This window comes from Gossypium arboreum, chromosome 5, assembly GCF_025698485.1.
Source record: "Gossypium arboreum isolate Shixiya-1 chromosome 5, ASM2569848v2, whole genome shotgun sequence".
Lineage (NCBI taxonomy): Eukaryota > Viridiplantae > Streptophyta > Magnoliopsida > Malvales > Malvaceae > Gossypium > Gossypium arboreum.
The window spans coordinates 49,091,860-49,109,628 of NC_069074.1; the positions used below are offsets into that span (position 1 = coordinate 49,091,860).

Consider the following 17,769-nt stretch of genomic DNA (forward strand, 5'->3'; position numbering starts at 1 on the left):
GGATCCACTTCATGTATTCCAAGGACTAGTGTTCCTGACGCTGCTTGATTGGTTGGCCATTGATAATTGTTGCTAGCAATTCTCTCAATGATTTCATAAGTCTCATTATAAGACTCAGAAATGAGAGCACCATTAGCAGAAGCGTCAACTACCATCCTCATGTGAGCATTGACACCATCATAGAACATCTCAAGTTGGATGCAATACGGGATTCCATGATGAGGGCACTTCTGTAATAATCCTTTGTACCTTTCCCATGCCTCTTATAAGGACTCATCATCTATTTGTTGGAAAACAAAGACATCATTCCTCAACTTAGCATTCTTGCTAGGCAGGAAATACTTCATAAGGAATCTTTCTACTAACTTTTGCCTTGTGGAAATGGAATTTGGTGGCAATGAGTTTAACCAAACTCGAGCTTTGTCCCTTAGCGAATATGGGAATACCTTTAATCATAATGCATCTTTGGGTCCTCCGGCTAACTTGAAAGAATTTTTCACCTCCATAAATAATCTTAAGTGACGGTGAGGATCTCCGGTAGGTATTCCACTAAATTGGCCCACTATCTGAAGCATCTGGAACATGACTGACTTTAGCTCGAACTATTGTGCTTTGATTTTGGGTCTCTTAATTTCTGAATAAAGATCATGAAACACTGACACAGAATACCGTCTTAGAGCTCTATCCCCATCATCAGCAATAAGGATAGGATTTTGAGCAGGGTTTGCTCTGTTTCCTTGATTTGGATTTTCGTAGTTCATCTCTTCGGTCCTTCTCTAACTTGCTTGTCTTCTTCGTTGTCAAAAAGTTTTTTCAATCTCAGGGTCTACGGGGAGTAAATTGATGATTCAATCAATACTCATAAACACCTGAAACAAACACAAAAAATTTAATTAAGTTAAAATTGTACAAAAAAATAAACCAAAATGCAAAATTAACAAATTCACAAATAATGACTTTTAAAATAGTCCTTGGCAACGGTGCCGAAAACTTAAAATGATGGAAATGTGTAAATGTACACAATCACAACAAGTAATAAAGTGACAAGTAAATGTCTAATTATTGTACCCACAAGGATTGTGAAAAGAATTATTTATGAATGTAATTAAAAACACTTTGGTGAATAAAAATGTTTTGATTTGAGGAAGTGATAAAAAACTACGATTTTTAACTAAGTAAAAGAAATAGAGGAAATAAAAGTTTCAATGCACGATTTCAAAAGATAATTTTAATTAAGATGACATAATTGTGTTAGATTAATTACATTTCTTAACTTAGAATTACTAAACTCATGTTCATGTTGTTATGAATAAATTCACGGAAACTTGGCAATTTGATAACTTATGAATATACTCACCTACCAAAATCCATTATCTCTTGACTATATCTCTATGTCAATTGAACCAAATAAACAAATTTTAATAAGCAAATGTGTTAATGCACATGCATACTTATGAAATTAAAAATAATCTCTTGTACATATCTTTATGCCAATTTAGACAATTAATTCAATCTCATAAGCACATAAAAGATTACGTGAGGTAATAATGTATTCCTACCTTGAAACTGTTTAATCACAATAATCCTTCAAGTTATGCAAGGCTAATATATCGTTAGATACTGTTGCTAATTTAACTATCAGCTACATTAGATGATTAAACATGCATTGCTTAAGTATTGTGTCAATTAATTACAATTTCAATCTGTTTAAATAATTAATTAATTAGTTACCTTACAATTGTAATGCAAGAATAACTTAGTCATGATTTTACTTAATCAAACATCTTACCAAGGCCTATAACAACACAAACACAATTTTAATAAATTAAGTGAAAAAAATGCAATCAACCTAGCACGAATTAAATTTAATCCATATTAATTAAATTAAACATAAACATCACAATTATTCATAGACATGTTCATAACAACAATAAAATTAAAAGGATAAGGAACGAAAATCAAATCCGGTGTTTCTTTGAGGCTTGACTAGTTTGCTCCGCTCCTCCTTCTTTGCTTGTTCTTATTGAACCTAGACTTCCATGAACACTTGAATTCTGCTCCAAATGGTGGTTGAAGGACTCTTTTTCAAGAGGTGAAATCGGCAAGGGAATGAGGAAGAAATTGAAGAACAATGGAAGGGGATTGAAGAGAGAAAGTGAGAGATAAGTGAAAGGATGAGAGGTTTTGAGATGTGTTTCAAATGAGTAGCCAAGGGGCGTTTATAGGTTGAGTAGGCTGCTAAAAATAACAAAACTCAATAGCCATAGAGTCCCCCTGTGGCCAACCACACATGTGGCAAGTTTGAAGGTTTCAAACTTGATATTTTAAGGTAGGGGTAAATCTAGAAAGGCATGAATAGTGGAGGGGTTTGAATGCAAATTCAAGGAGTCTTCAAGGGATATATTTCAAACCAAATAATCAGACAAAAAATCTAATTGGGTCAGCATGTGGGACAGTTTTGGGCTGCCCAATGCTCAGCCGGAACGATTTTCTCGATTCAGCTCAACTAAGCCTCTTTTTATAATTAATTAATAATAATTTATTTAATCCAAAATAATTTGGATTAAAATTAAAATTAATTATATTATGAATTAATATTCATAATTTTGACCGTCTTTAGCTGAAAAATTAATTCACCTCGATGCTTCAAAAATAGCTTCTCAATTTTGCGCTTCTAGCAGTGTCTGCCAAGCCAATTTTCACCCTTTCTGTGAATCTATCAAAATTGTCAAAATTAATCAAAATTTATTATAAAATTAATTAAAATCCAACATGTTCATAATTTATGTACAATTTAATTATTTTATAATTAGTATATATTTTTCGACAAGAATTACTACGAATTTGCATGAACTTGAGTTAAAAGGGGCATGAAAAAAGTGTGTATATTTTCATATTTCCAGGGACATGGCGTGATGAGGAACCCTGTGAAATCAACATAGTAAGTCAGATAGTCATGTCGTAAAAAGGAACCCCTCACTTTGCGACGTTGTTTTGAAATTTTGAAAATGTTACAAATTGGTCTTAATGTGATTCTGGGTCAATTCTAGAGCATACATAGGCTCATATAAGACCCGAGAAAGATTGTATATGATTATTTTTTGAACTCAAATGATTATGATTGTATGATTTATGTTTAATTTGAATGATAGTTGTCCATAATTGCTCCGGCAACGATTGTAGCATCCCGTAACTCGAACCCCGCGACCGGGTCAGTGAGAGGTGTTACATGAATCAAGAAGAAATCTACTAGGAATAAAGGTCAGAAGTGTATTAGTTGAGATTAGGAGACTCTAATTCTTCATTATTTCCATAATTTTGCATTTACCAAAAATGTAACACCCTTTACCTGTCCTAGTGTACGGTATGAGCAAGAGGCGCCATCAAGGTACATTCAAGCTAGAGTAATTTTTTTTTCTTTTATAAAAAACTCATATTACAGTAGATACTAAATTCTTTTGGTGTTAATTTGAAAGAATATTGAGATTAAATAAATCATTTGAGCTGTTTGGTAACTTGTTTGAACCTATTCAAGTCATAAAGCAAGGCTCCAAAGTTTACCAGCATAAAACGAAGTATTTTGAGTTTGGAAATGGAAGCTTGATCCTAACTTAAAACATGAAAACAATTTTTAAAATCATTAACCTAAGTTTGGGAATTTAAAATCCTTTTAATGATGATCAGGGTGGGCAAAGGTGCTCAGTACCCAAAATGAACCCCGAAAAGTCAAAATGACTCAAAACAATGTAGTTTCTTAAGTTTAGGGCATTTGTTGTGATAAAAGTGCCTAGATGTACTAATCCAAGTGCTCCAAATAGCACATTGAGGCGTTTCTCCTCACTTGTACACTTGAGCCCATGTTTCAAAACCACAACGCCTAGAACAAAAAAAATTCCCTAAAACCCCCATTTTTCATTCCTAAACTTCACCATAACAAAAACCAAGCTTTAGGATCTTAAAAATCACATTTTATTGGTTGTAAACAAACACTGAAACACATCTAAATGAATCATCTATAAAACATGCTTTGAGATTAGCAAATTTCTGATTAAGACTTAACATAAAACATAGCCAAATGGAATGAAAACTTGTCAAACATGCATGATTCATGCAAGCATTGTAAAATTTATATAATGTAACACCCTTTACCTAGGTTAATTCGATAACTCGAGAAAGTGATGTTGCATTTGGGCTCTGAGTTAATTTAATTCACATTCCATTTATACACTTTATTATTATTATCATTTCAAACTCTTTTGATGTATCTTAGATCACTTTTAGGCATCTCTTACGGTTTGGCTGTGATCGGAGGTCATTCGGACCTATTTCAAGTCCAATTGAGAAAAGACATGTAACACCCTTACCCGTATTCAACGCTAAAATAGGGTTACAGAGCATTACCAAACTTACAACATATTTAAACATACTTTTCACATATATTTCATCAAATCATATAATCGTCATTCAATCTCAGTCAATTTGTCCCTAACACAAGCCCACGAGTCCCTAAACATGCTTTGGGAATGGTTCGGGACTAAACTAATAAATTATGAAACTTTGTGAACTTAGAAAATTTTTCCTCAGAACAGGGGACACACACCCGTGTGGCCAGGCCATGTGTCTCACACAGCCACCAGACACGCTCTCACACAGCCACCAGACACGCCCGTGTCACAGGCCGTGTGGACATTCGAAATGGGAGTACATGGTCGTGTCCCAGTCCGTATCCAACCCCGTGTAATTCTCTGACTTGGGTCACACGGCCAACACACACGCCCATGTAGCTACCCGTGTGCCCTAAAAATGGCAACACATGCCCGTGTGCCATGCCGTGTGCTAGGCCGTGCCAAACCTGTAGGGTATACTGACTTATGCCACACGGCCAAGTCACACGCCCGTGTGTGAGGCCGTGTGAAGCATACTAACTTAATTTCAAAATCAACACTAGGGGAGACATGGTCGTGTACTTGACCGTGTGTCACACACGGCTAAGACACATGCCCGTGTCTCTGCCGTGTGAACAAAAATAGTCTAATTACCAAGCCAATTTTCCACCCAAATATGGATATACCCAGACAACCAAAATGGCACCAAATCATAGCATAATTGAACATCCAAATCAACCACAACCAAGACTAAAATATACCATTTCCAATACTAACAACCCACATGCTTATAAACTCATGTTTTACTCATTCTAAACATACCAATTACCAATTACTTCAACATCAATATAACTAAACTCAAATATGCATTATTTGGTCTAATTTCAAAAACATACCAATTTACAAATCATCACCTATTGACATTCAATTTACCTATTCACAACAAGCATCATGAATCCAACTTCAATCACACAACATAGGTCATTTACCAAATCAAAACAAAAGTCATTTGCACACTTATTACATCATCAAATTCGCCATCCTAAGCCAACTCATATGATTAAATATACAAACCAAAACATGTACATTTACAAGCCAATTCATTTGGCTAAAGTCATTACCAAAACATAACCAAAATAACTCAAAATCCTTATACATGCCATATACTTAAAATACCAAGTTCATAGGTATCGAGAGATAGGTGGAGAGTGTGACGATGTTTCCGACGATCCCCGAATCTAAGCTAGCTTTGAATTCACTATAAAACATAGAAAAATAAACGAAGTAAGCTATAAAGCTTAGTAAGCTCGTATGACATAAATTCAATATAATCATAACACATAATTTAACCATTGATCATAAGTATAAGAATTTACATCAACTAACAAAGCTTTCAATAATTCATTCACTAAACTATATACTTTCTTCATCATTTCTTCGATTCAAAGCTAATATGGTTTATGCACATACCTGTACCATCTCGTCCTAATCTCTACACATTATCGTCTTTCATTTACCCGTTGAATCATTCAGAATAGAAGTCAAATACTCACAGAACTCACACGATAAGTACCTATACCATGGCCCGGAACCAAATTAAGGTAACTTATCCAAAATACTAATATCATGGCCCGAAGCCAAACCAGCTGATATGCATGGCCCAAAGCCAAATCGGTTTATCTGGCACCCAAAGTGCTATATCATGGCCCAAAGCCAACTCAATGTATCCCCTAATGACATGTCACTAGTATTATAAACTATTCCTAAGGTTCAACCGGGATTCCACTTGTCGAAACATCGTCAAATCATTTCCAAACTTGTCCGTAGTCACATAAGCACAATTTATGTTATATCAAAACATATAGAATACATTTGAAATGAAATTATAACATACAAACTTACCTCAGATGCTAAAACGGTGAATCAACTCAACTATTCCGTAACTTTATTCTTTCCCCGATCTAAGTCTGTATTTCTCCTTTTTTGATCTAAATATATTCAAATTTGACTTATTCAATCATCTATTCATTCAATTTAATCTAAAACACACTTTAAATATATTTACAATTTTGCCCCTAATATTTCACATTTTTCACAATTTAGTCCTTATTTCATAAAATCACAAATTACTGAAATTCACAATAAACCCATGCTAGTCGAATTACTATTATTCCCCTAGCAGCCCATATTTTTCATTTATTTCACATTTTAACCACTAACTTTACACATTTCACAATTTAATCCCTATTTTGCATTTTCACTAAAAATCACTTAACAAAACTTGTTTAACTATCAACAACTATTCAAAATCTATCATAAAACTTCAAATCTCATACATATTCATCAATGGTAACTTTCAAAATCTTTAACAATTTTGCAAAATAGTCTCTGACCAAGCTAGTACTAGTTGCAACGATTACAAAAACATAGAAATCATTAAAGACGGGACAAAAATCATACCTTAATTAGCTATCAAAGCTTGGCCGAATGAAAACCTAAGTTTTGGCTAAGATGAAAGAATAAGAATGATAATTTGTTTTGTTTTAATTATTATTAACCTTTAATTATTAATTTACCTTTTTAACCTTAATATAAAACCATTAAAATCACATAATAGTTGTCCATAATTGTCCATTCATGCCATTAGTGGTATAATTACAACATAAGGACCTTTACTTTAAGGTTCTATATTAGCTAATAGAACTCCACTTCTACATTTTATGTGATCTAGTCTTTTTTATCGAATTAACCAACCAAACGATAAAATTTCTTAACGAAATGTGACAGCCTTAAAATGACCCTAGTCGGAATGTGGTTTCGGGACCACAAAACCGAGGCATAAAAATAATTTAAAATTTATTTTGATGCCTATAATATGTGTTAACTCATGTGTGACATTTTTGATGTTTTGATTTAGAGTTATAAATGTGAATTTCACTAGAAAGGACCTAGTAGTAAACTTTGGAAGTATGATGGGGAAATGTGTGATGACTAGTGGATCATGCATGCAAAAATGAGGGGTTTGCATGTCAAATTTCCCATATATCATAAGTAGTGGCCGGCCATGATGGGCTTATATGCACATAATATGTATTAATTATTAGTTAGTAGCTTATATTTTATAACATAAGTAAATAAAATAAGGAAAAGAGAAAAGAAACAAAGGAGTCTTTCTCATGTTTTCTTCTTGGCCGATTCTAAGAGAGGAAGAGGAGGAGCCATTCGGCCATGGTAGGCCTTCATTAAGGTAAGAAACTCAAGCTAGTCCTTTAAAATCTTAGCATGGTTTTAAGCTAGATTCTAAGTCCTTACTTAACCATGCCGAAATCTTTGAAATGGATGGTGATATGAACATTCGGCTATGGTAGAGGTTAAAGAAAAATGGTGGTAATGTTATATATTTTGATAAGTATGTTAAATGGTTTGAGATTTGAACTAGTCATCAAATCCTCTAGGTAGCCCATGCTAAGAATTTTGAATTTTGGGATGACTAGAACTTTCGGCCATGGTAGCTATTGAGGATTTAGGTTTGTGTTTCATGTTAAATTGGATGAATCTTGGTGTAAGGGTGTTTGAACTAAACTAATGATCAAATAGGTGCACAGATACAAAATGGAAAGAATCGGCCTAAGTGTTTTAGTCATTGACATATATATATATATATATATGTTGCCGAATGTGTGCTTAAGGAATTGGTTAAGTACATTGTTGTTAAATGCTTGTTGCTAAGGAATTTTGAATGGGTTATAAATTGAGTTTAATGTTCGAGGAACATTGGTTTGGACACCTAGTGCTGAATGTGTTCAGACGCAACTTACCAAGTGCATAAATATGATAATGCTATGATGGTAGACTTAATTGGAATTCGGCATTGTAAGTGATGCCTTGGGCTCTTATGATGGTTAGGGACAAAATGTGTGTTGTGAGGAACGAAATGATGTCTATGAATTCGAAAATGCAAGGTATTAAGCTAGTCCTATTATTCAGTGGTGCATGAGTAGAGCACATGTATAATGCTTGAATAACTAGTCAATAAAGCTATTCGCGCCTAATTGTATAATATGAATGTATTTAATCGGATTGTTAAATTGATAAATTATTAAATAAGCTCTATTTGTTTGAATTGTTAGATTTTGCTCGTTAGCTATCGGATTCGGGATCATCGAAGTCGAAGTCATCCACACTATCAAAGCCCTTTTGGTACTCTTTTAGTTGAACTCTGGATATGGCATGTATAGGACTACCCTTTGTTGTTTTTCAAGTACTTTTTGTGATGTATGTGTGTACAGCCATGCGAAAATGGCTCGTAGAAGTGGAGTATGGCATTAGACCATTTGTGTTTATGTATATATATATGGTTTCATGATGTGACTATGGACTGGAATGGAAGTGTTGGGCAAATGATCAGCCATTGGAATGGCTAAATATGATCATATGTGGACCTATGTATGACAAAACTCTAGTTGGTCCATGGAAACCACGAAATAGGTAAAGTTTACCTTGAAAACAGATGCTGACAGCAGCAGTGGTGTGGATTTGAAAAATCACTAAAATTTGTAGGAATGGAATTAAATAGTTAATAAATTATGTAATCGAACCTTGATGAATCTATTTTCATATGAAAGTAACGAAACGATCATATGAACAGTATATTAGGAGACATTAAAGTTCTCGTGAAACAGGGCCAGAATGGTTTCTGGATCCCCTATTTCGACTTTGAAAATTTACCATAAATTATCCAGAGACAATTAGAAGTCATTCCTTATATGTATAGATTCCCCTTTGAGTCTAGTTTCATTAGAAATAAACAAAATGAGTATTGAAGCTCTGTACAGGGAGATATCCAAGTCGTAATACATGAAGGTCAGAGTAGTCGAACCCAGAATCAGGGGAGACTTTAACTAATAAACTGTACCAATTGGCCCGGCCAAAAATTTTAGAAATAAATACACAGATGGATATATGAGTCTAATTTCAGGGAAAATTTATGGAATCAGTTTTCGAGTTTTGGAACTCGAGATATGATTTTTAAGACGACAGTGACGCAGTTAGCCAGCCTGTCTGGAAATTTTTTTTTTTAAATGGACTGTGAAAACAAAGTAATCAAGTCTGTTAGCACCTCGCGTTCGACTCCGGCAACGGTATCGGGTACGGGGTGTTACACGAAACTTTCACACAATCACATTATCATGCTGTAGACATTAAAATAATAATAAAATAAATATTTTGACCTTGAATTTCTGGTCCCAAAACCACTGTTCTGATTTGAATAAAAATAGGTTGTTACAAGACAAAGTAAAATAGGGCATTTGTATTGATACTCACTAGTCCAAGTTTAACATCTCTAACCCGTATCCGTCACCAGAATAGAGTTTTGGAGCATTACCAGAACATTAAGAAACATTTACAAATAACTTATATAAATTACTATTCATTTACCGAGATCATTCATAATGCCCCTTGATTGGGCCCTCGAGGTCCAATACAAGCATTAAAATCGAGTCGAGACTTAATCAGGACCTCTAAGAATTTTTCATGAAATTACAGAATTTTCCAAGCTGCAGGGCTCACATGCCCTTGTGGTCCAAGGGACACACCTGTGTGACCCTGGGACATGCCCATGTTGGAGGCTGTGTTCGACCCCGTGTAACTCTTTGACTTGCAGACACGGCCATGCCACACGCCCGTGTGCTAGGCCGTGTTGTAACAGCCCGATTTAGACCCTATTCGAAACGGTGGTTTCGAGACCACGAGTCCAAGTCAAAAAAATATTTTAAAAATTATTTTCTATGCTTATTATGTTTGAATTAATATTTATGAAATTTTCGTGTTTTAATTTTATTGTTTGAGTGTCCGATTTAATAAAAGGGCTTAATCGCGTAAAGTGAAAATTTGATGGTTTAATGTGTAAGGGCCGAATTGAATATGTCTTTATAATTTGAAGTATTTGTAATGCAATTTTTCCATGAAAGCATGTGATGGACGATTATAACCATGAATTATAATGGTTTTATATTTTATTATAAAGGTTAAATTTGTAAAATGTTAAATAATATATGTTATAATAAAACATAAAATTAAAAGCCATGCATTTTGTTCATATTAAAAGCCATGCATTTTGTTCATACTTTTGCACAAAAATTGAGAAAGAAAGAAAATAAATAAGCTTTAGGGTATTGGGCCTTGTCCAAGCTTGATCCAAGGTTAGTTTTTGTTCGATTTTTTATAATTTTTACGTTTTTGATATCGTTGCAGTGTAATGTACAAAGCCCGTGCTTGAATTTCTGATTTTGATGAATATTTTAAGTTATGCCATTGATGAATAATTGAGATTTTCGGTGTTAAATGATGAATTATGAAAGATATGTTTTGGATTAATATGTTTTGTATTGGAATTTTTGATGATTTTGAGTAATTAGGGCTAAATTGCAAAAATAATAAATTGAAGGACTAAAATGTGAAATAAATGAAATGTATGGACTTGTATGAGCATAAGAAAGATTCGGCCTAAGCATGGTGTGTGCAAATTTTGCATGTTTTGTGTTTTGTGCAATTTGGACTAAATTGTAAAAGGTGAAAAATGTCAAGGGTAAAATGGTAATTTTTCCATTTATGTGTTTTTGGACTAAATTGAATGATATTATGTTTGAATAAGTTTAATTTCAATATGTTTTGATCAAGAACTAAAGAAATCAGATTTGGATCGGGGGAAAACCAAAGTTGTTGAATAATTGTCCCGTTCCGATTACTGTTGTCCGAGGTAAGTTTATATAGGGAAATAGATGTTGTAAATTTCAATATGTATATTATAAATGCTGAATTTAATTGTTATAATTGTTTGAGAATGCACCAAAATGATATATGTTTGAGAGCAATGGTTACGAGTTCAATTCGATCGAGTTACGACATCCGAAAGCCCCGTATGAGCCTTAGGAATAGATAGGATATATATGTCATGACATAGGATTCTGATATATGATGTGGAAGTAAGGCCATGGTGTCAATATATGTGTGCGAGTAAGACCACATTTAATATGTTGGCTTCGATATGTGATTTCGATATATGTCTGCGAGTAAGACCACGTCTACTATGTTGGCATTGATATGTGATTACGTGTAAGACCACGTCTAGGACGTTGGCATTGTACGATATGTGTGATTATTCAAGTATCCTATTCAATTCCGAATGGTTCAACGGGAAATGATAAGTTGTGACCGAATGTGTAAATCGAGCTAAAGTGATCAGGTATGAGATAGTTTATTACTTATTTGAAAATAAGTTAAGTTAGTTATTTGATATGTTATGCAAATTATACATGATGCTAATGTAAATATAAGTGTATTTGTGAAGTATATTCGGCCACATGTTATGTATAAGTATGTGATATTAAAGTTTGATTCAAAAATATATGCTTATGAGTGTATATATATTCGGTTATATAATGGTACCATGGTTTTCAAATTGAATGTTACTTTGATAATAGATATATATATTCGACCAAGGTAAAATTTATATATGAAAGTATATGTTGTATATGAAATTGTATGTAACACCCCTTACCCGTATCTGACACTGGAACAGGATACGAGGTATTACCAGATCATAATATATACCATTAAATAAAACCGAGACAAAAATATGGCATCCAATTAGATCATGAATCATTATAACATATGCCTTTAACAATATTGGCCAATTTCAATGGCTTTGTACAAAATAATCTGTCAAATACTGTAACTAATATTTTATACCTAGGCAATTATGACACGTAACAAAATAACTAAGCCTACTATACATGCCATAATTCAAAATGTTTAGTTCTAATACCAAAACTACTGATAGTGCGGGCAGATCTTCAACGATCTCTAACTCCTGTGCTTACTGGATGACACTATAAGACAGAAGAGAGAAAAGGAAGTAAGCTTATAGCTTAGTAAGTAAGTATATAAATAATGATTAAGGAATCTAATATGTTTACAAAATAACGCAAGTATATCTATTTTTAAATTTCACTATTTACTCCAATTTGGTCAAGCTGTCTCTCCTGCATCATGTTCACTGAATAAATCATAACTCGAGTTACGAAACTTGAAATTTAAATCCGTCAAATTTTATTGAAACTAGACTCATATTAATTCTTACTAAAAGTTTTCTAGAATTTTTGGTCCATCAAATTAGTACAGTTTAATAGTTAAATTTTCCCCTGTTATACAGCTCAATGGATCTGACCTCTATTCACTACGAATTGGTTTTCTCCCAGTACAAAAGTCACATAGCCATAAATTTTGTTTCCTTTAATTCTAGACTCAATGAGGAATCTAGGAATATAAACTATATTTCTTAATTATTTTTTTACAATTTTTAATTATTTTTCAAAGTCAGAACAGGGGATCACGTCGTCATTCTGAACAAGTCTCACAAAAATATAAATATCTCAAAATATAGGATTCCTTTACTTGCTCTGTTTCTTTTTCATGAAAATAGACTCATTAAGCTTTAATTTCACATCTCATTCAGTCCCTAATTAAATTCTTACTATTTTTTGAGATTTTTCAAATTCACGTTACTGCAACTATCCAAAATAGTTTTATTGTTAATTCACTCTTTCACACTTTCTTTGTATTAACCTCATCTTAACATGCATATCACAACTTATTTTCACCGCATTTCATACATCACAAGTATAGGTCCATGATTACAATGTCACCATAAAATCATCCCGTTGAACACTTCGGATCAATCCTCGATACTTGGTGGTTTCAGCACATAGCTCCACCCATCATATTTCATATAGTTTGGCTCTCTTGTACACATGGTGAACACTTAGTACTACCCATGTGACCTAGCCAGTTTATCTCGTAGCTCTCTTGTCTACATGGTGTCCTTCACTTGGAACCACACATGCGACATAGCTACATTTATCCTCTCTCGTAGCTCTCTTGTCTACATGGTATACATCCCGTATCACACATGTGACCTAGCTACCATATAGTACCTCGTAGCTCTCTTATACACATGATGTGCACTCAGCACCATACATGTGACCTAGCTACGTACCATCTTTATTATCCAATCTTTCCGAAGGTTCAATCGGGATTTTTCTCTCTATTACTTATTTCCATTCTTCCAATAGTCGATTATGATTCAAAATTAGCTAAAATATATAAAATATGTTGAAATATAAAAACGTAAATAAAGATAATGTATTATTTACATACAAACTTACCTCGGTGCAAAATATGGAAATTTTGCAATTTAGCCCAAAATCTTTTCCTTCCCCCGTTCGAGGTCGATTCCACGCCTTTCTTGATCTATAACAACAAATTTAGCTCATTTAACACTTATACTATCTATTTCAATCCAAAAATCACATTATGAAAAAATTACGTTTTTGCCCCCTAACTTTTACAAAATTATGATTTTGCCCCTAGCCTCGGAAATTTAATTTAAGCTATTATTCTTATGTTTTATGACATGCTGATCATTTTTCCCTTCTATGGCAACTTTAAATTCTCACTCTAACACATAGTTATGGACAATAGGTATTTTTACCGATTATGCTGTTTTGCTCGTTTTCGCTAAAAATCGCTTAGAAAAGATCATTACTACCATCAAACATCAAAATACATGCATATAATTCATGGGTAAATTTTAAACATAAACCCTAACTCGAAATAATGGTAGAAATAAGTAAACCGAGCTACGAGGATTTCAAAATGTAAAGAACATTAAAAGCGAGCTTGAATGCACTTACTATTGAGCTTGAAAGCTTGGAAAAACCCTAGCTATGGTGAACATACAAGGTTCGCCAAGGAAGAAGTTGGATGAACAAAATTTTGGCTTATTTTTCCCATTTTATTTCTTTTAATTACCAAATGACAAAAATACACTTAAGGCCTTTCTTTAAAATTTTGTCCTATTCACGCCCATTTTTGTCCATATAAAGTATAATGGTCTAATTTCCATTTAAGGATATCTACTTAAAACCCCCATTTCAATCAAGTACTTTATGAACCAGAACACACATTTTTCACCTATTTCAATTTAGTCCTAAACATCAAATTAAACACCTAGTCATAAAATTTTCAACCTTTGATTCGTGGTTTCGAAACCACTATTCCATTTTGGCCCTAAATCGGGCTATTACAACTCTCCCACCTTTAGGGATTTTCGTCCCTAAGAATCTTACCGGTAAAGAGGTTTAGGTACTGTTTTCTCATGGCTTCCTCCGGTTCCCACATAGCTTCTTCTACCCCATGTCTTTACCATAACACTTTCACTAAAGCTATACTTTTCTTCCTCAACTGTTTCACTTCTCGAGCCAAAATCTTAATCGGTTCCTCAGCTTAGGTCAAGTCCGATTGAATCTCAATTTCTATTGGAGAAATCACATGTGAAGGATCAGAATGATAATGTCACAACATTGATACATGAAACACGTTATGAATTCTTTCTAACTCTGCCAGTAAGGCCAACCGATATGTCACTAGTCTAATCCTTTCAATAATCTCGTACAGCCCAATAAAACACGGACTCAACTTGCCTGTTTGGCTAAACCTCAGAATCTTTTTCCATGGTGACACCTTCAAGAACACTTTATCAGCCACCTGAAATTCAATCTCTTTTCTTTTTAAATCTCCATATGACTTTTGTCGATCTGAAGCAGGTTTCAAGCAATCGCCAATTACTTTTACTTTCTCTTCGGTTTCTTTAACTAAATCAACTCCGTGAATCTTTTTCACACTGAGTTTGGTCCAATATAAAGGAGTCCGACACTTGCGACCATACAAGGCTTCGTATGGTGCCATCCGTATACTCGAATGAAAACTGTTATTGTAGGCAAATTCAACCAAAGGTAGATATTTCTACCAACTGCCTTCAAATTTTAAAACACAGCATCTAAGCATATCTTAGAGTACTTGGATTATTCTTTCTGACTGACCATCTGATTGTGGATGAAACGCGGTACAAAAATTCAATTTTGTGCCCAAAGCTTCTTTTAAGTTTTTTTAGAATCTCGAGGTAAACCTCGAATCTGTATTTGATATTATAGACATAGGTACCCCGTGCAACCTCAAAATTTCAGCAATATATAATTCAGCTAATTTATCAAGTGAGTAATCGGTACGTACCGGTATAAAGTGAGCCGACTTTGTTAGCCTATCAACCACTACCCAGACAGCATTCTTCTTTTTAGGAGTTAAGGCAAACCGGTTACAAAATCCATGGTAATCCTATCCCATTTCCACTCAGGTACCATCACCGGTTGGAGTAATCCTAAAGGCACTTGACGCTCAGCTTTTACTTGTTGACAGATCAAACACTTGGTTACAAATTCAGAAATGTCCCTTTCCATGCCTGGCCACCGATATAACTTCTTTAAATCATTATACATTTTTGTGCTACCAGGGTGAACTAACAAACAACCACTGTGCGCCTCATGTAATATCTTCTAAATCAATTCATCATTTTTCGGTACACATATCCTGTCTCGAAACATCAAACAGTCATCTGGTCCAACTCGAAAATCTGAGTCGTAACCCGATTCGCACTGAGTTCTCTTGGTTCGCAACTCACTGTCATTCTTTTGAGCATCACAAATTAGCTAAAGAAATAATGGTTTAGCCCTCATCTCTGCCAAGATTGACCCATCATTAGACAATGCTAACCTCGTATTCATGGCTCTCAAAGTAAAAAGAGATTTCCTCCTCAAGGCGTCAGCAACTATATTCGCCTTCCCCGGATGATAATCAATCAGTAGCTCATAATCTTTCAATAATTCAAGCCATCTCCGCTGTCATAGATTCAAATCCTTTTGATTCATCAAATACTTCAAACTTTTGTGATCAGTAAAAATTCGACATTTCTCACCATACAAATAATGACGCTAGATCTTCAAGGCAAAGACAATAGCTGCCAATTCCAAATCATGTGTAGAATAGTTCTTCTCATGCGGTTTTAACTGTCTCGAGGCATAAGCTACTACTTTACCCTCTTGCATCAGCACACATCCAAGTCCTGTCAATGATGTATCACTATAAATTACGAACTCCTTCCCTGGTTCGGGCTATACTAAAATCGGTGCTTCAGTCAATCGTGCTTTCAACTTTTGAAGACTCTGCTGACATTTATCTATCCATTCAAACTAAACATTCTTTTGCAGCAACTTAGTCATAGGAGAGGCAATCATCGAAAATCCCTCAACAAAACATCTATAATACCCGACCAAGCCTAAAAAGCTTCTAACGTCGAATACATTCTTTGGCGGTTTCAAATCAACGATCGCAGAAATTTTGCTCGGATCCACCCGAATACCATCACCTGAGCCTATATGTCCCAAAAATCTAACTTCACGAAGCCAGAACTCACTTTTACTAAACTTAGCAAACAGTTTCTTTTCTCTCAAGATCTGCAATATGGTTTTCAAGTGTCCGACGTGCTCAGACTCGTCCCGAGAATAAATTAGGATGTCATCTATGAACACAACAACAAACTTATCCAAATATGGTCGAAAGATTCGGTTCATCAAGTCCATGAATATAGTTGGAGCATTAGTTAAGCCGAAAGGCATCACAAGGAACTGATAATGTCCATACCTTATCCTAAAGGATGTTTTCGGCACATATGACTCTTTAACTCTCAATTGGTAGTAACCGGATCTCAAATCGATCTTTGAAAATATTGTTGCCCCCTTCAACTGGTCAAATAAATCGTCAATCCTCGGTAATGGGTACTTGTTCTTTATAGTAACCTTATTGAGCTGATAGTAATCAATGCAAAGCCTCATTGAGCCATCTTTCTTCTTTATGAACAATACAGGAGCACCCTAGGGAGAGAAACTCGGTCTCACAAATCCCTTGTCTATTAACTCTTACAATTGAGCCTTCAATTCTTTTAATTCAGTCAGAGCCATTCTATGTGGAGCAATCGAGATCGGTGCAGTCCCTGGCAACAAATCAATGGCAAACTCTATCTCTTTGTTCGGAGGCAACCCAGGCAATTCCTCTGGAAATACATCTGGAAATTCACAGACTATCAGTACTGATTCAAGCTTCATTTTAGACATCTCAGTATTCATTACATAGGTAAGATAAGCTTCACACCCTTTCCTTATGTATTTCTGTGCAGACATGTGCGAAATCACCATAGACAATTTATTTGATTCATCTATTTCAACCCCCAGAATTTAACAATTTTCACACTTCAACTCTAGTGTTTTCTGTTTACAATTTACCTTGACATCATACAATTTCAACCAGTCCATTCCCAAGATAACGTCAAACTCATCAAATGGTAACAGCATCAGATTAGCCAGAAAACAGTGACCTTGAATCATTAATGGGCAATTCTTGCAAACCTTGTCAACTAGCACATATTGGCCTA

General features: G+C 34.4%; 1 non-coding gene across 1 annotated transcript; it reads left to right on the plus strand.

The window, feature by feature from the left end:
• Positions 1-210: 210 nt before the first annotated feature.
• On the plus strand, positions 211-317 carry LOC128293663 (small nucleolar RNA R71). The gene has a single exon (XR_008283841.1). It is a non-coding gene; the product is annotated as a small nucleolar RNA R71 (small nucleolar RNA).
• Positions 318-17,769: the final 17,452 nt, after the last annotated feature.